This window comes from Pleurodeles waltl, chromosome 7, assembly GCF_031143425.1.
Source record: "Pleurodeles waltl isolate 20211129_DDA chromosome 7, aPleWal1.hap1.20221129, whole genome shotgun sequence".
Lineage (NCBI taxonomy): Eukaryota > Metazoa > Chordata > Amphibia > Caudata > Salamandridae > Pleurodeles > Pleurodeles waltl.
The window spans coordinates 884,320,723-884,337,448 of record NC_090446.1 but is presented as its reverse complement, the minus strand read 5'-3'; positions in this window follow the sequence as shown (position 1 = coordinate 884,337,448).

Genomic DNA, 16,726 nt, shown 5'->3' with positions numbered 1-16,726 from the left:
TTTGTGAAGGAAAACAGAGGTGTTTTTTGCAAAGTGCCTACCTGTAGATTTTGGCCTCTAGCTCAGCCGCCACCTAGGGAAACCTACCAAACCTGTGCATTTCTGAAAACTAGAGAACTAGGGGAATCCAAGATGGGGTGACTTGTGAGGCTCGGACCAGGTTCTGTTACCCAGAATCCTTTGCAAACCTCAAAATTTGGCTAAAAAAACACATGTTCCTTACATTTCTGTGGCAGAAAGTTCTGGAATCTGAGAGGAGCCACGAATTTCCTTCCACCCAGCGTTCCCCCACGTCTCCCGATAAAAATGATACCTCACTTGTGTGGGTAGGCCTAGCGCCCGTGACAGGAAATGCCCCAAAGCGCAACGTGGACTCAGCCAAATTGGAGAAGGAAAACAGAGGTGTTTTTTGCAAAGTGCCTACCTGTAGATTTTGGCCTGCAGCTCAGCCGCCACCTAGGGAAACCTACCAAACCTGTGCATTTCTGAAAACTAGAGACCTAGGGGAATGCAAGATGGGGTGACTTGTGTGGCTCGGACCAGGTTCTGTTACCCAGAATCCTTTGCAAACCTCAAAATTTGGCTAAAAAAACACATGTTCCTCACATTTCTGTGGCAGAAAGTTCTGGAATCTGAGAGGAGCCACGAATTTCCTTCCAGCCAGCGTTCCCCCACGTCTCCCGATAAAAATGATACCTCACTTGTGTGGGTAGGCCTAGCGCCCGCGACAGGAAACGCCCCAAAGCGCAACGTGGACACAGCCAAATTGGTGAAGGAAAACAGAGGTGTTTTTTGCAAAGTGCCTACCTGTAGATTTTGGCCTGTAGCTCAGCCGCCACCTAGGGAAACCTACCAAACCTGTGCATTTCTGAAAACTAGAGACCTAGGGGAATCCAAGATGGGGTGACTTGTGTGGCTCGGACCAGGTTCTGTTACCCAGAATCCTTTGCAAACCTCAAAATGTGGCTAAAAAAACACATGTTCCTCACATTTCTGTGGCAGAAAGTTCTGGAATCTGAGAGGAGCCACGAATTTCCTTCCACCCAGCGTTCCCCCACGTCTCCCGATAAAAATGATACCTCACTTGTGTGGGTAGGCCTAGCGCCCGTGACAGGAAATGCCCCAAAGCGCAACGTGGACACAGCCAAATTGGTGAAGGAAAACAGAGGTGTTTTTTGCAAAGTGCCTACCTGTAGATTTTGGCCTGTAGGTCAGCCGCCACCTAGGGAAACCTACCAAACCTGTGCATTTCTGAAAACTAGAGACCTAGGGGAATCCAAGATGGGGTGACTTGTGTGGCTCGGACCAGGTTCTGTTACCCAGAATCCTTTGCAAACCTCAAAATTTGGCTAAAAAAACACATGTTCCTCCCATTTCTGTGGCAGAAAGTTCTGGAATCTGAGAGGAGCCACGAATTTCCTTCCACCCAGCGTTCCCCCACGTCTCCCGATAAAAATGATACTTCACTTGTGTGGGTAGGCCTAGCGCCCGCGACAGGAAACGCCCCAAAGCGCAACGTCGACACATCCAAATTTGTGAAGGAAAACAGAGGTGTTTTTTGCAAAGTGCCTACCTGTAGATTTTGGCCTGTAGCTCAGCCGCCACCTAGGGAAACCTACCAAACCTGTGCATTTCTGAAAACTAGAGACCTAGGGGAATCCAAGATGGGGTGACTTGTGTGGCTCGGACCAGGTTCTGTTACCCAGAATCCTTTGCAAACCTCAAAATTTGGCTAAAAAAACACATGTTCCTTACATTTCTGTGGCAGAAAGTTCTGGAATCTGAGAGGAGCCACGAATTTCCTTCCACCCAGCGTTCCCCCACGTCTCCCGATAAAAATGATACCTCACTTGTGTGGGTAGGCCTAGCGCCCGTGACAGGAAATGCCCCAAAGCGCAACGTGGACACAGCCAAATTGGTGAAGTAAAACAGAGGTGTTTTTTGCAATGTGCCTACCTGTAGATTTTGGCCTGTAGCTCAGCCGCCACCTAGGGAAACCTACCAAACCTGTGCATTTCTGAAAACTAGAGACCTAGGGGAATCCAAGATGGGGTGACTTGTGTGGCTCGACCAGGTTCTGTTACCCAGAATCCTTTGCAAACCTCAAAATGTGGCTAAAAAACACATGTTCCTTACATTTCTGTGTCAGAAAGTTCTGGAATCTGAGAGCAGCCACGAATTTCCTTCCACCCAGCGTTCCCCCAAGTCTCCCGATAAAAATGATACCTCACTTGTGTGGGTAGGCCTAGCGCCCGTGACAGGAAATGCCCCAAAGCGCAACGTGGACACAGCCAAATTGGTGAAGGAAAACAGAGGTGTTTTTTGCAAAGTGCCTACCTGTAGATTTTGGCCTGTAGCTCAGTCGCCACCTAGGGAAACCTACCAAACCTGTGCATTTCTGAAAACTAGAGACCTAGGGGAATCCAAGATGGGGTGACTTGTGTGGCTCGGACCAGGTTCTGTTACACAGAATCCTTTGCAAACCTCAAAATTTGGCTAAAAAAACACATGTTCCTCACATTTCTGTGGCAGAAAGTTCTGGAATCTGAGAGGAGCCACGAATTTCCTTCCACCCAGCGTTCCCCCACGTCTCCCGATAAAAATGATACCTCACTTGTGTGGGTAGGCCTAGCGCCCGTGACAGGAAATGCCCCAAAGCGCAACGTGGACACAGCCAAATTGGTGAAGGAAAACAGAGGTGTTTTTTGCAAAGTGCCTACCTGTAGATTTTGGCCTGTAGCTCAGCCGCCACCTAGGGAAACCTACCAAACCTGTGCATTTCTGAAAACTAGAGACCTAGGGGAATCCAAGATGGGGTGACTTGTGTGGCTCGGACCAGGTTCTGTTACCCAGAATCCTTTGCAAACCTCAAAATTTGGCTAAAAAAACATATGTTGCTTACATTTCTGTGGCAGAAAGTTCTGGAATCTGAGAGGAGCCACGAATTTCCTTCCACCCAGCGTTCCCCCACGTCTCCCGATAAAAATGATACCTCACTTGTGTGGGTAGGCCTAGCGCCCGTGAAAGGAAATGCCCCAAAGCGCAACGTGGACACAGCCAAATTGGTGAAGGAAAACAGAGGTGTTTTTTGCAAAGTGCCTACCTGTAGATTTTGGCCTGTAGCTCAGCCGCCACCTAGGGAAACCTACCAAACCTGTGCATTTCTGAAAACTAGAGACCTAGGGGAATCCAAGATGGGGTCACTTGTGCAGCTCGGACCAGGTTCTGTTATCCAGAATCCTTTGCAAACCTCAAAATTTGGCTAAAAAAACACATGTTCCTCCCATTTCTGTGGCAGAAATTTCTGGAATCTGAGAGGAGCCACGAATTTCCTTCCACCCAGCGTTCCCCCACGTCTCCCGATAAAAATGATACCTCACTTGTGTGGGTTGGCCAGCGCCCGTGACAGGAAATGCCCCAAAGCGCAACGTGGACACAGCCAAATTGGTGAAGGAAAACAGAGGTGTTTTTTGCAAAGTGCCTACCTGCAGATTTTGGCCTGTAGCTCAGCCGCCACCTAGGGAAACCTACCAAACCTGTGCATTTCTAAAAAACTAGAGACCTAGGGGAATCCTAGATGGGGTGACTTGTGTGGCTCGGACCAGGTTCTGTTACCCAGAATCCTTTGCAAACCTCAAAATTTGGCTAAAAAAACACATGTTCCTTACATTTCTGTGGCAGAAAGTTCTGGAATCTGAGAGGAGCCACGAATTTCCTTCCACCCAGCGTTCCCCCAACGTCTCCCGATAAAAATGATACCTCACTTGTGTGGGTAGGCCTAGCGCCCGTGACAGAAAAATGCCCCAAAGCGCAACGTGGACACAGCCAAATTGGTGAAGGAAAACAGAGGTGTTTTTTGCAAAGTGCCTACCTGTAGATTTTGGCCTGTAGCTCAGCCGCCACCTAGGGAAACCTACCAAACCTGTGCATTTCTAAAAAACTAGAGACCTAGGGGAATCCTAGATGGGGTGACTTGTGTGGCTCGGACCAGGTTCTGTTACCCAGAATCCTTTGCAAACCTCAAAATTTGGCTAAAAAAACACATGTTCCTTACATTTCTGTGGCAGAAAGTTCTGGAATCTGAGAGGAGCCACGAATTTCCTTCCACCCAGCGTTCCCCCAAGTCTCCCGATAAAAATGATACCTCACTTGTGTGGGTAGGTCTAGCGCCCGTGACAGGAAATGCCCCAAAGCGCAACGTGGACACAGCCAAATTGGTGAAGGAAAACAGAGGTGTTTTTTGCAAAGTGCCTACCTGTAGATTTTGGCCTGTAGCTCAGTCGCCACCTAGGGAAACCTACCAACCCTGTGCATTTCTGAAAACTAGAGACCTAGGGGAATCCAAGATGGGGTGACTTGTGTGGCTCGGACCAGGTTCTGTTACCCAGAATCCTTTGCAAACCTCAAAATTTGGCCAAAAAAACACATGTTCCTCCCATTTCTGTGGCAGAAAGTTCTGGAATCTGAGAGGAGCCACGAATTTCCTTCCACCCAGCGTTCCCCCACGTCTCCCGATAAAAATGATACCTCACTTGTGTGGGTAGGCCTAGCGCCCGTGACAGGAAATGCCCCAAAGCGCAACGTGGACACAGCCAAATTGGTGAAGGAAAACAGAGGTGTTTTTTGCAAAGTGCCTACCTGTAGATTTTGGCCTGTAGCTCAGCCGCCACCTAGGGAAACCTACCAAACCTGTGCATTTCTGAAAACTAGAGACCTAGGGGAATCCAAGATGGGGTGACTTGTGTGGCTCGGACCAGGTTCTGTTACCCAGAATCCTTTGCAAACCTCAAAATTTGGCTAAAAAAACACATGTTCCTTACATTTCTGTGGCAGAAAGTTCTGGAATCTGAGAGGAGCCACGAATTTCCTTCCACCCAGCGTTCCCCCACGTCTCCCGATAAAAATGATACCTCACTTGTGTGGGTAGGCCTAGTGCCCGTGACAGGAAATGTCCCAAAGCGCAACGTGGACACAGCCAAATTGGTGAAGGAAAACAGAGGTGTTTTTTGCAAAGTGCCTACCTGTAGATTTTTGCTTGTAGCTCAGCCGCCACCTAGGGAAACCTACCAAACCTGTGAATTTCTGAAAACTAGAGACCTAGGGGAATCCAAGATGGGGTGACTTGTGTGGCTCGGACCAGGTTCTGTTACCCAGAATCCTTTGCAAATCTCAAAATTTGGCTAAAAAAACACATGTTCCTCACATTTCTGTGACAGAAAGTTCTGGAATCTGAGAGGAGCCACGAATTTCCTACCACCCAGCATTCCCCCACGTCTCCCGATAAAAATGATACCTCACTTGTGTGGGTAGACCTAGCGCCCGCGACAGGAAACACCCCAAAGCGCAACGTGGACACATCCAAATTTGTGAAGGAAAACAGAGGTGTTTTTTGCAAAGTGCCTACCTATAGATTTTGGCCTCTAGCTCAGCCGACACCTAGGGAAACCTACCAAACCTGTGCAATTCTGAAAACTAGAGACCTAGGGGAATCCAAGATGGGGTGACATGTGTGGCTCGGACCAGGTTCTGTTACCCAGAATCCTTTGCAAACCTCAAAATTTGGCTAAAAAAACACATGTTCCTCACATTTCTTTGGCAGAAAGTTCTGGAATCTGAGAGGAGCCACGAATTTCCTTCCAGCCAGCGTTCCCCCACGTCTCCCGATAAAAATGATACCTCACTTGTGTGGGTAGACCTAGCGCCCGCGACAGGAAACACCCCAAAGCGCAACGTGGACACATCCAAATTTGTGAAGGAAAACAGAGGTGTTTTTTGCAAAGTGCCTACCTGTAGATTTTGGCCTCTAGCTCAGCCGCCACCTAGGGAAACCTACCAAACCTGTGCAATTCTGAAAACTAGAGACCTAGGGGAATCCAAGATGGGGTGACTTGTGTGGCTCGGACCAGGTTCTGTTACCCAGAATCCTTTGCAAACCTCAAAATTTGGCTAAAAAAACACATGTTCCTCACATTTCTGTGGCAGAAAGTTCTGGAATCTGAGAGGAGCCACGAATTTCCTTCCAGCCAGCGTTCCCCCACGTCTCCCGATAAAAATGATACCTCACTTGTGTGGGTAGGCCTAGCGCCCGCGACAGGAAACGCCCCAAAGCGCAACGTGGACACAGCCAAATTGGTGAAGGAAAACAGAGGTGTTTTTTGCAAAGTGCCTACCTGTAGATTTTGGCCTGTAGCTCAGTCGCCACCTAGGGAAACCTACCAAACCTGTGCATTTCTGAAAACTAGAGACCTAGGGGAATCCAAGATGGGGTGACTTGTGTGGCTCGGACCAGGTTCTGTTACCCAGAATCCTTTGCAAACCTCAAAATTTGGCTAAAAACAACACATGTTCCTCACATTTCTGTGGCAGAAAGTTCTGGAATCTGAGAGGAGCCACGAATTTCCTTCCACCCAGCGTTCCCCCACGTCTCCCAATAAAAATGATACCTCACTTGTGTGGGTAGGCCTAGCGCCCGTGACAGGAAATGCCCCAAAGCGCAACGTGGACACAGCCAAATTGGTGAAGGAAAACAGAGGTGTTTTTTGCAAAGTGCCTACCTGTAGATTGTGGCCTGTAGCTCAGCCGCCACCTAGGGAAACCTACCAAACCTGTGCATTTCTGAAAACTAGAGACCTAGGGGAATCCAAGATGGGGTGACTTGTGTGGCTCGGACCAGGTTCTGTTACCCAGAATCCTTTGCAAACCTCAAAATTTGGCTAAAAAAACACATGTTCCTTACATTTCTGTGGCAGAAAGTTCTGGAATCTGAGAGGAGCCACGAATTTCCTTCCACCCAGCGTTCCCCCACGTCTCCCGATAAAAATGATACCTCACTTGTGTGGGTAGGCCTAGTGCCCGTGACAGGAAATGTCCCAAAGCGCAACGTGGACACAGCCAAATTGGTGAAGGAAAACAGAGGTGTTTTTTGCAAAGTGCCTACCTGTAGATTTTGGCTTGTAGCTCAGCCGCCACCTAGGGAAACCTACCAAACCTGTGCATTTCTGAAAACTAGAGACCTAGGGGAATCCAAGATGGGGTGACTTGTGTGGCTCGGACCTGGTTCTGTTACCCAGAATCCTTTGCAAATCTCAAAATTTGGCTAAAAAAAACCATGTTCCTCACATTTCTGTGGCAGAAAGTTCTGGAATCTGAGAGGAGCCACGAATTTCCTACCACCCAGCATTCCCCCACGTCTCCCGATAAAAATGATACCTCACTTGTGTGGGTAGACCTAGCGCCCGCGACAGGAAACACCCCAAAGCGCAACGTGGACACATCCAAATTTGTGAAGGAAAACAGAGGTGTTTTTCGCAAAGTGCCTACCTGTAGATTTTGGCCTCTAGCTCAGCCGCCACCTAGGGAAACCTACCAAACCTGTGCAATTCTGAAAACTAGAGACCTAGGGGAATCCAAGATGGGGTGACTTGTGTGGCTCGGACCAGGTTCTGTTACCCAGAATCCTTTGCAAACCTCAAAATTTGGCTAAAAAAACACATGTTCCTCACATTTCTGTGGCAGAAAGTTCTGGAATCTGAGAGGAGCCACGAATTTCCTTCCAGCCAGCGTTCCCCCACGTCTCCCGATACAAATGATACCTCACTTGTGTGGGTAGACCTAGCGCCCGCGACAGGAAACACCCCAAAGCGCAACGTGGACACATCCAAATTTGTGAAGGAAAACAGAGGTGTTTTTTGCAAAGTGCCTACCTGTAGATTTTGGCCTCTAGCTCAGCCGCCACCTAGGGAAACCTACCAAACCTGTGCAATTCTGAAAACTAGAGACCTAGGGGAATCCAAGATGGGGTGACTTGTGTGGCTCGGACCAGGTTCTGTTACCCAGAATCCTTTGCAAACCTCAAAATTTGGCTAAAAAAACACATGTTCCTCACATTTCTGTGGCAAAAAGTTCTGGAATATGAGAGGAGCCACGAATTTCCTTCCAGCCAGTGTTCCCCCACGTCTCCCGATAAAAATGATACCTCACTTGTGTGGGTAGGCCTAGCGCCCGTGACAGGAAATGCCCCAAAGCGCAACGTGGACTCAGCCAAATTGGAGAAGGAAAACAGAGGTGTTTTTTGCAAAGTGCCTACCTGTAGATTTTGGCCTGCAGCTCAGCCGCCACCTAGGGAAACCTACCAAACCTGTGCATTTCTGAAAACTAGAGACCTAGGGGAATGCAAGATGGGGTGACTTGTGTGGCTCGGACCAGGTTCTGTTACCCAGAATCCTTTGCAAACCTCAAAATTTGGCTAAAAAAACACATGTTCCTCACATTTCTGTGGCAGAAAGTTCTGGAATCTGAGAGGAGCCACGAATTTCCTTCCACCCAGCGTTCCCCCACGTCTCCCGATAAAAATGATACCTCACTTGTGTGGGTAGGCCTAGTGCCCGTGACAGGAAATGTCCCAAAGCGCAACGTGGACACAGCCAAATTGGTGAAGGAAAACAGAGGTGTTTTTTGCAAAGTGCCTACCTGTAGATTTTGGCTTGTAGCTCAGCCGCCACCTAGGGAAACCTACCAAACCTGTGCATTTCTGAAAACTAGAGACCTAGGGGAATCCAAGATGGGGTGACTTGTGTGGCTCGGACCAGGTTCTGTTACCCAGAATCCTTTGCAAATCTCAAAATTTGGCTAAAAAAACACATGTTCCTCACATTTCTGTGACAGAAAGTTCTGGAATCTGAGAGGAGCCACGAATTTCCTACCACCCAGCATTCCCCCACGTCTCCCGATAAAAATGATACCTCACTTGTGTGGGTAGACCTAGCGCCCGCGACAGGAAACACCCCAAAGCGCAACGTGGACACATCCAAATTTGTGAAGGAAAACAGAGGTGTTTTTTGCAAAGTGCCTACCTGTAGATTTTGGCCTCTAGCTCAGCCGACACCTAGGGAAACCTACCAAACCTGTGCAATTCTGAAAACTAGAGACCTAGGGGAATCCAAGATGGGGTGACATGTGTGGCTCGGACCAGGTTCTGTTACCCAGAATCCTTTGCAAACCTCAAAATTTGGCTAAAAAAACACATGTTCCTCACATTTCTGTGGCAGAAAGTTCTGGAATCTGAGAGGAGCCACGAATTTCCTTCCAGCCAGCGTTCCCCCACGTCTCCCGATAAAAATGATACCTCACTTGTGTGGGTAGACCTAGCGCCCGCGACAGGAAACACCCCAAAGCGCAACGTGGACACATCCAAATTTGTGAAGGAAAACAGAGGTGTTTTTTGCAAAGTGCCTACCTGTAGATTTTGGCCTCTAGCTCAGCCGCCACCTAGGGAAACCTACCAAACCTGTGCAATTCTGAAAACTAGAGACCTAGGGGAATCCAAGATGGGGTGACTTGTGTGGCTCGGACCAGGTTCTGTTACCCAGAATCCTTTGCAAACCTCAAAATTTGGCTAAAAAAACACATGTTCCTCACATTTCTGTGGCAGAAAGTTCTGGAATCTGAGAGGAGCCACGAATTTCCTTCCAGCCAGCGTTCCCCCACGTCTCCCGATAAAAATGATACCTCACTTGTGTGGGTAGGCCTAGCGCCCGCGACAGGAAACGCCCCAAAGCGCAACGTGGACACAGCCAAATTGGTGAAAGAAAACAGAGGTGTTTTTTGCAAAGTGCCTACCTGTAGATTTTGGCCTGTAGCTCAGTCGCCACCTAGGGAAACCTACCAAACCTGTGCATTTCTGAAAACTAGAGACCTAGGGGAATCCAAGATGGGGTGACTTGTGTGGCTCGGACCAGGTTCTGTTACCCAGAATCCTTTGCAAACCTCAAAATTTGGCTAAAAAAACACATGTTCCTCACATTTCTGTGGCAGAAAGTTCTGGAATCTGAGAGGAGCCACGAATTTCCTTCCACCCAGCGTTCCCCCACGTCTCCCAATAAAAATGATACCTCACTTGTGTGGGTAGGCCTAGCGCCCGTGACAGGAAATGCCCCAAAGCGCAACGTGGACACAGCCAAATTGGTGAAGGAAAACAGAGGTGTTTTTTGCAAAGTGCCTACCTGTAGATTGTGGCCTGTAGCTCAGCCGCCACCTAGGGAAACCTACCAAACCTGTGCATTTCTGAAAACTAGAGACCTAGGGGAATCCAAGATGGGGTGACTTGTGTGGCTCGGACCAGGTTCTGTTACCCAGAATCCTTTGCAAACCTCAAAATTTGGCTAAAAAAACACATGTTCCTTACATTTCTGTGGCAGAAAGTTCTGGAATCTGAGAGGAGCCACGAATTTCCTTCCACCCAGCGTTCCCCCACGTCTCCCGATAAAAATGATACCTCACTTGTGTGGGTAGGCCTAGTGCCCGTGACAGGAAATGTCCCAAAGCGCAACGTGGACACAGCCAAATTGGTGAAGGAAAACAGAGGTGTTTTTTGCAAAGTGCCTACCTGTAGATTTTGGCTTGTAGCTCAGCCGCCACCTAGGGAAACCTACCAAACCTGTGCATTTCTGAAAACTAGAGACCTAGGGCAATCCAAGATGGGGTGACTTGTGTGGCTCGGACCTGGTTCTGATACCCAGAATCCTTTGCAAATCTCAAAATTTGGCTAAAAAAAACCATGTTCCTCACATTTCTGTGGCAGAAAGTTCTGGAATCTGAGAGGAGCCACGAATTTCCTACCACCCAGCATTCCCCCACGTCTCCCGATAAAAATGATACCTCACTTGTGTGGGTAGACCTAGCGCCCGCGACAGGAAACACCCCAAAGCGCAACGTGGACACATCCAAATTTGTGAAGGAAAACAGAGGTGTTTTTTGCAAAGTGCCTACCTGTAGATTTTGGCCTCTAGCTCAGCCGCCACCTAGGGAAACCTACCAAACCTGTGCAATTCTGAAAACTAGAGACCTAGGGGAATCCAAGATGGGGTGACTTGTGTGGCTCGGACCAGGTTCTGTTACCCAGAATCCTTTGCAAACCTCAAAATTTGGCTAAAAAAACACATGTTCCTCACATTTCTGTGGCAGAAAGTTCTGGAATCTGAGAGGAGCCACGAATTTCCTTCCAGCCAGCGTTCCCCCACGTCTCCCGATACAAATGATACCTCACTTGTGTGGGTAGACCTAGCGCCCGCGACAGGAAACACCCCAAAGCGCAACGTGGACACATCCAAATTTGTGAAGGAAAACAGAGGTGTTTTTTGCAAAGTGCCTACCTGTAGATTTTGGCCTCTAGCTCAGCCGCCACCTAGGGAAACCTACCAAACCTGTGCAATTCTGAAAACTAGAGACCTAGGGGAATCCAAGATGGGGTGACTTGTGTGGCTCGGACCAGGTTCTGTTACCCAGAATCCTTTGCAAACCTCAAAATTTGGCTAAAAAAACACATGTTCCTCACATTTCTGTGGCAGAAAGTTCTGGAATATGAGAGGAGCCACGAATTTCCTTCCAGCCAGTGTTCCCCCACGTCTCCCGATAAAAATGATACCTCACTTGTGTGGGTAGGCCTAGCGCCCGCGACAGGAAACGCCCCAAAGCGCAACGTGGACACATCCAAATTTGTGAAGGAAAACAGAGGTGTTTTTTGCAAAGTGCCTACCTGTAGATTTTGGCCTCTAGCTCAGCCGCCACCTAGGGAAACCTACCAAATCTGTGCATTTCTGAAAACTAGAGAACTAGGGGAATCCAAGATGGGGTGACTTGTGAGGCTCGGACCAGGTTCTGTTACCCAGAATCCTTTGCAAACCTCAAAATTTGGCTAAAAAAACACATGTTCCTTACATTTCTGTGGCAGAAAGTTCTGGAATCTGAGAGGAGCCACGAATTTCCTTCCACCCAGCGTTCCCCCACGTCTCCCGATAAAAATGATACCTCACTTGTATGGGTAGGCCTAGCGCCCGTGACAGGAAATGCCCCAAAGCACAACGTGGACTCAGCCAAATTGGAGAAGGAAAACAGAGGTGTTTTTTGCAAAGTGCCTACCTGTAGATTTTGGCCTGCAGCTCAGCCGCCACCTAGGGAAACCTACCAAACCTGTGCATTTCTGAAAACTAGAGACCTAGGGGAATGCAAGATGGGGTGACTTGTGTGGCTCGGACCAGGTTCTGTTACCCAGAATCCTTTGCAAACCTCAAAATTTGGCTAAAAAAACACATGTTCCTCACATTTCTGTGGCAGAAAGTTCTGGAATCTGAGAGGAGCCACGAATTTCCTTCCACCCAGCGTTCCCCCACGTCTCCCGATAAAAATGATACCTCACTTGTGTGGGTAGGCCTAGCGCCCGTGACAGGAAATGCCCCAAAGCGCAACGTGGACACAGCCAAATTGGTGAAGGAAAACAGAGGTGTTTTTTGCAAAGTGCCTACCTGTAGATTTTGGCCTGTAGCTCAGCCGCCACCTAGGGAAACCTACCAAACCTGTGAATTTCTGAAAACTAGAGACCGAGGGGAATCCAAGATGGGGTGACTTGTGTGGCTCGGACCAGGTTCTGTTACCCAGAATCCTTTGCAAACCTCAAAATTTGGCTAAAAAAACACATGTTCCTCCCATTTCTGTGGCAGAAAGTTCTGGAATCTGAGAGGAGCCACGAATTTCCTTCCACCCAGCGTTCCCCCACGTCTCCCGATAAAAATGATACTTCACTTGTGTGGGTAGGCCTAGCGCCCGCGACAGGAAACGCCCCAAAGCGCAACGTCGACACATCCAAATTTGTGAAGGAAAACAGAGGTGTTTTTTGCAAAGTGCCTACCTGTAGATTTTGGCCTGTAGCTCAGCCGCCACCTAGGGAAACCTACCAAACCTGTGCATTTCTGAAAACTAGAGACCTAGGGGAATCCAAGATGGGGTGACTTGTGTGGCTCGGACCAGGTTCTGTTACCCAGAATCCTTTGCAAACCTCAAAATTTGGCTAAAAAAACACATGTTCCTCACATTTCTGTGGCAGAAAGTTCTGGAATCTGAGAGGAGCCACGAATTTCCTTCCACCCAGCGTTCCCCCACGTCTCCCGATAAAAATGATACCTCACTTGTGTGGGTAGGCCTAGCGCCCGTGACAGGAAATGCCCCAAAGCGCAACGTGGACACAGCCAAATTGGTGAAGGAAAACAGAGGTGTTTTTTGCAAAGTGCCTACCTGTAGATTTTGGCCTGTAGCTCAGCCGCCACCTAGGGAAACCTACCAAACCTGTGCATTTCTGAAAACTAGAGACCTAGGGGAATCCAAGATGGGGTGACTTGTGTGGCTCGGACCAGGTTCTGTTACCCAGAATCCTTTGCAAACCTCAAAATTTGGCTAAAAAAACACATGTTCCTCCCATTTCTGTGGCAGAAAGTTCTGGAATCTGAGAGGAGCCACGAATTTCCTTCCACCCAGCGTTCCCCCATGTCTCCCGATAAAAATGATACTTCACTTGTGTGGGTAGGCCTAGCGCCCGCGACAGGAAACGCCCCAAAGCGCAACGTCGACACATCCAAATTTGTGAAGGAAAACAGAGGTGTTTTTTGCAAAGTGCCTACCTGTAGATTTTGGCCTGTAGCTCAGCCGCCACCTAGGGAAACCTACCAAACCTGTGCATTTCTGAAAACTAGAGACCTAGGGGAATCCAAGATGGGGTGACTTGTGAGGCTCGGACCAGGTTCTGTTACCCAGAATCCTTTGCAAACCTCAAAATTTGGCTAAAAAAACACATGTTCCAAACATTTCTGTGGCAGAAAGTTCTGGAATCTGAGAGGAGCCACGAATTTCCTTCCACCCAGCGTTCCCCTACGTCTCCCGATAAAAATGATACCTCACTTGTGTGGGTAGGCCTAGCGCCCGTGACAGGAAATGCCCCAAAGCGCAACGTGGACTCAGCCAAATTGGTGAAGGAAAACAGAGGTGTTTTTTGCAAAGTGCCTACCTGTAGATTTTGGCCTGTAGCTCAGCCGCCACCTAGGGAAACCTACCAAACCTGTGCATTTCTGAAAACTAGAGACCTAGGGGAATCCAAGATGGGGTGACTTGTGTGGCTCGGACCAGGTTCTGTTACCAAGAATCCTTTGCAAACCTCAAAATTTGGCTAAAAAAACACATGTTCCTCCCATTTCTGTGGCAGAAAGTTCTGGAATCTGAGAGGAGCCACGAATTTCCTTCCAACCAGCGTTCCCCCACGTCTCCCGATAAAAATGATACTTCACTTGTGTGGGTAGGCCTAGCGCCCGTGACAGGAAATGCCCCAAAGCGCAACGTGGACACAGCCAAATTGGTGAAGGAAAACAGAGGTGTTTTTTGCAAAGTGCATACCTGTAGATTTTGGCCTGTAGCTCAGCCGCCACCTAGGGAAACCTACCAAACCTGTGCATTTCTGAAAACTAGAGACCTAGGGGAATCCAAGATGGGGTGACTTGTGTGGCTCGGACCAGGTTCTGTTACCCAGAATCCTTTGCAAACCTCAAAATTTGGCTAAAAAAACACATGTTCCTTACATTTCTGTGGCAGAAAGTTCTGGAATCTGAGAGGAGCCACGAATTTCCTTCCACCCAGCGTTCCCCCACGTCTCCCGATAAAAAGGATACCTCACTTGTGTGGGTAGGCCTAGCGCCCGTGACAGGAAATGCCCCAAAGCGCAACGTGGACACAGCCAAATTGGTGAAGTAAAACAGAGGTGTTTTTTGCAATGTGCCTTCCTGTAGATTTTGGCCTGTAGCTCAGCCGCCACCTAGGGAAACCTACCAAACCTGTGCATTTCTGAAAACTAGAGACCTAGGGGAATCCAAGATGGGGTGACTTGTGTGGCTCGGACCAGGTTCTGTTACCCAGAATCCTTTGCAAACCTCAAAATGTGGCTAAAAAAACACATGTTCCTTACATTTCTGTGTCAGAAAGTTCTGGAATCTGAGAGCAGCCACGAATTTCCTTCCACCCAGCGTTCCCCCAAGTCTCCCGATAAAAATGATACCTCACTTGTGTGGGTAGGCCTAGCGCCCGTGACAGGAAATGCCCCAAAGCGCAACGTGGACACAGCCAAATTGGTGAAGGAAAACAGAGGTGTTTTTTGCAAAGTGCCTACCTGTAGATTTTGGCCTGTAGCTCAGTCGCCACCTAGGGAAACCTACCAAACCTGTGCATTTCTGAAAACTAGAGACCTAGGGGAATCCAAGATGGGGTGACTTGTGTGGCTCGGACCAGGTTCTGTTACCCAGAATCCTTTGCAAACCTCAAAATTTGGCTAAAAAAACACATGTTCCTCACATTTCTGTGGCAGAAAGTTCTGGAATCTGAGAGGAGCCACGAATTTCCTTCCACCCAGCGTTCCCCCACGTCTCCCGATAAAAATGATACCTCACTTGTGTGGGTAGGCCTAGCGCCCGTGACAGGAAATGCCCCAAAGCGCAACGTGGACACAGCCAAATTGGTGAAGGAAAACAGAGGTGTTTTTTGCAAAGTGCCTACCTGTAGATTTTGGCCTGTAGCTCAGCCGCCACCTAGGGAAACCTACCAAACCTGTGCATTTCTGAAAACTAGAGACCTAGGGGAATCCAAGATGGGGTGACTTGTGTGGCTCGGACCAGGTTCTGTTACCCAGAATCCTTTGCAAACCTCAAAATTTGGCTAAAAAAACACATGTTGCTTACATTTCTGTGGCAGAAAGTTCTGGAATCTGAGAGGAGCCACGAATTTCCTTCCACCCAGCGTTCCCCCACGTCTCCCGATAAAAATGATACCTCACTTGTGTGGGTAGGCCTAGCGCCCGTGAAAGGAAATGCCCCAAAGCGCAACGTGGACACAGCCAAATTGGTGAAGGAAAACAGAGGTGTTTTTTGCAAAGTGCCTACCTGTAGATTTTGGCCTGTAGCTCAGCCGCCACCTAGGGAAACCTACCAAACCTGTGCATTTCTGAAAACTAGAGACCTAGGGGAATCCAAGATGGGGTGACTTGTGTGGCTCGGACCAGGTTCTGTTACCCAGAATCCTTTGCAAACCTCAAAATTTGGCTAAAAAAACACATGTTCCTCCCATTTCTGTGGCAGAAAGTTCTGGAATCTGAGAGGAGCCACGAATTTCCTTCCACCCAGCGTTCCCCCACGTCTCCCGATAAAAATGATACCACACTTGTGTGGGTAGGCCTAGCGCCCGTGACAGGAAATGCCTCAAAGAGCAACGTGGACACAGCCAAATTGGTGAAGGAAAACAGAGGTGTTTTTTGCAAAGTGCCTACCTGTAGATTTTGACCTGTAGCTCAGCCGCCACCTAGGGAACCCTACCAAACCTGTGCATTTCTGAAAACTAGAGACCTAGGGGAATCCAAGATGGGGTGACTTGTGTGACTCGGACCAGGTTCTGTTACCCAGAATCCTTTGCAAACCTCAAAATTTGGCTAAAAAAACACATGTTCCTTACATTTCTGTGCCAGAAAGTTCTGGAATCTGACAGGAGCCACGAATTTCCTTCCACCCAGCGTTCCCCCACGTCTCCCGATAAAAATGATACCTCACTTGTGTGGGTAGGCCTAGCGCCCGTGAAAGGAAATGCCCCAAAGCGCAACGTGGACACAGCCAAATTGGTGAAGGAAAACAGAGGTGTTTTTTGCAAAGTGCCTACCTGTAGATTTTGGCCTGTAGCTCAGCCACCACCTAGGGAAACGTACCAAACCTGTGCATTTCTGAAAACTAGAGACCTAGGGGAATCCAAGATGGGGTGACTTGTGCAGCTCGGACCAGGTTCTGTTACCCAGAATCCTTTGCAAACCTCAAAATTTGGCTAAAAAAACACATGTTCCTCCCATTTCTGTGGCAGAAAGTTCTGGAATCTGAGA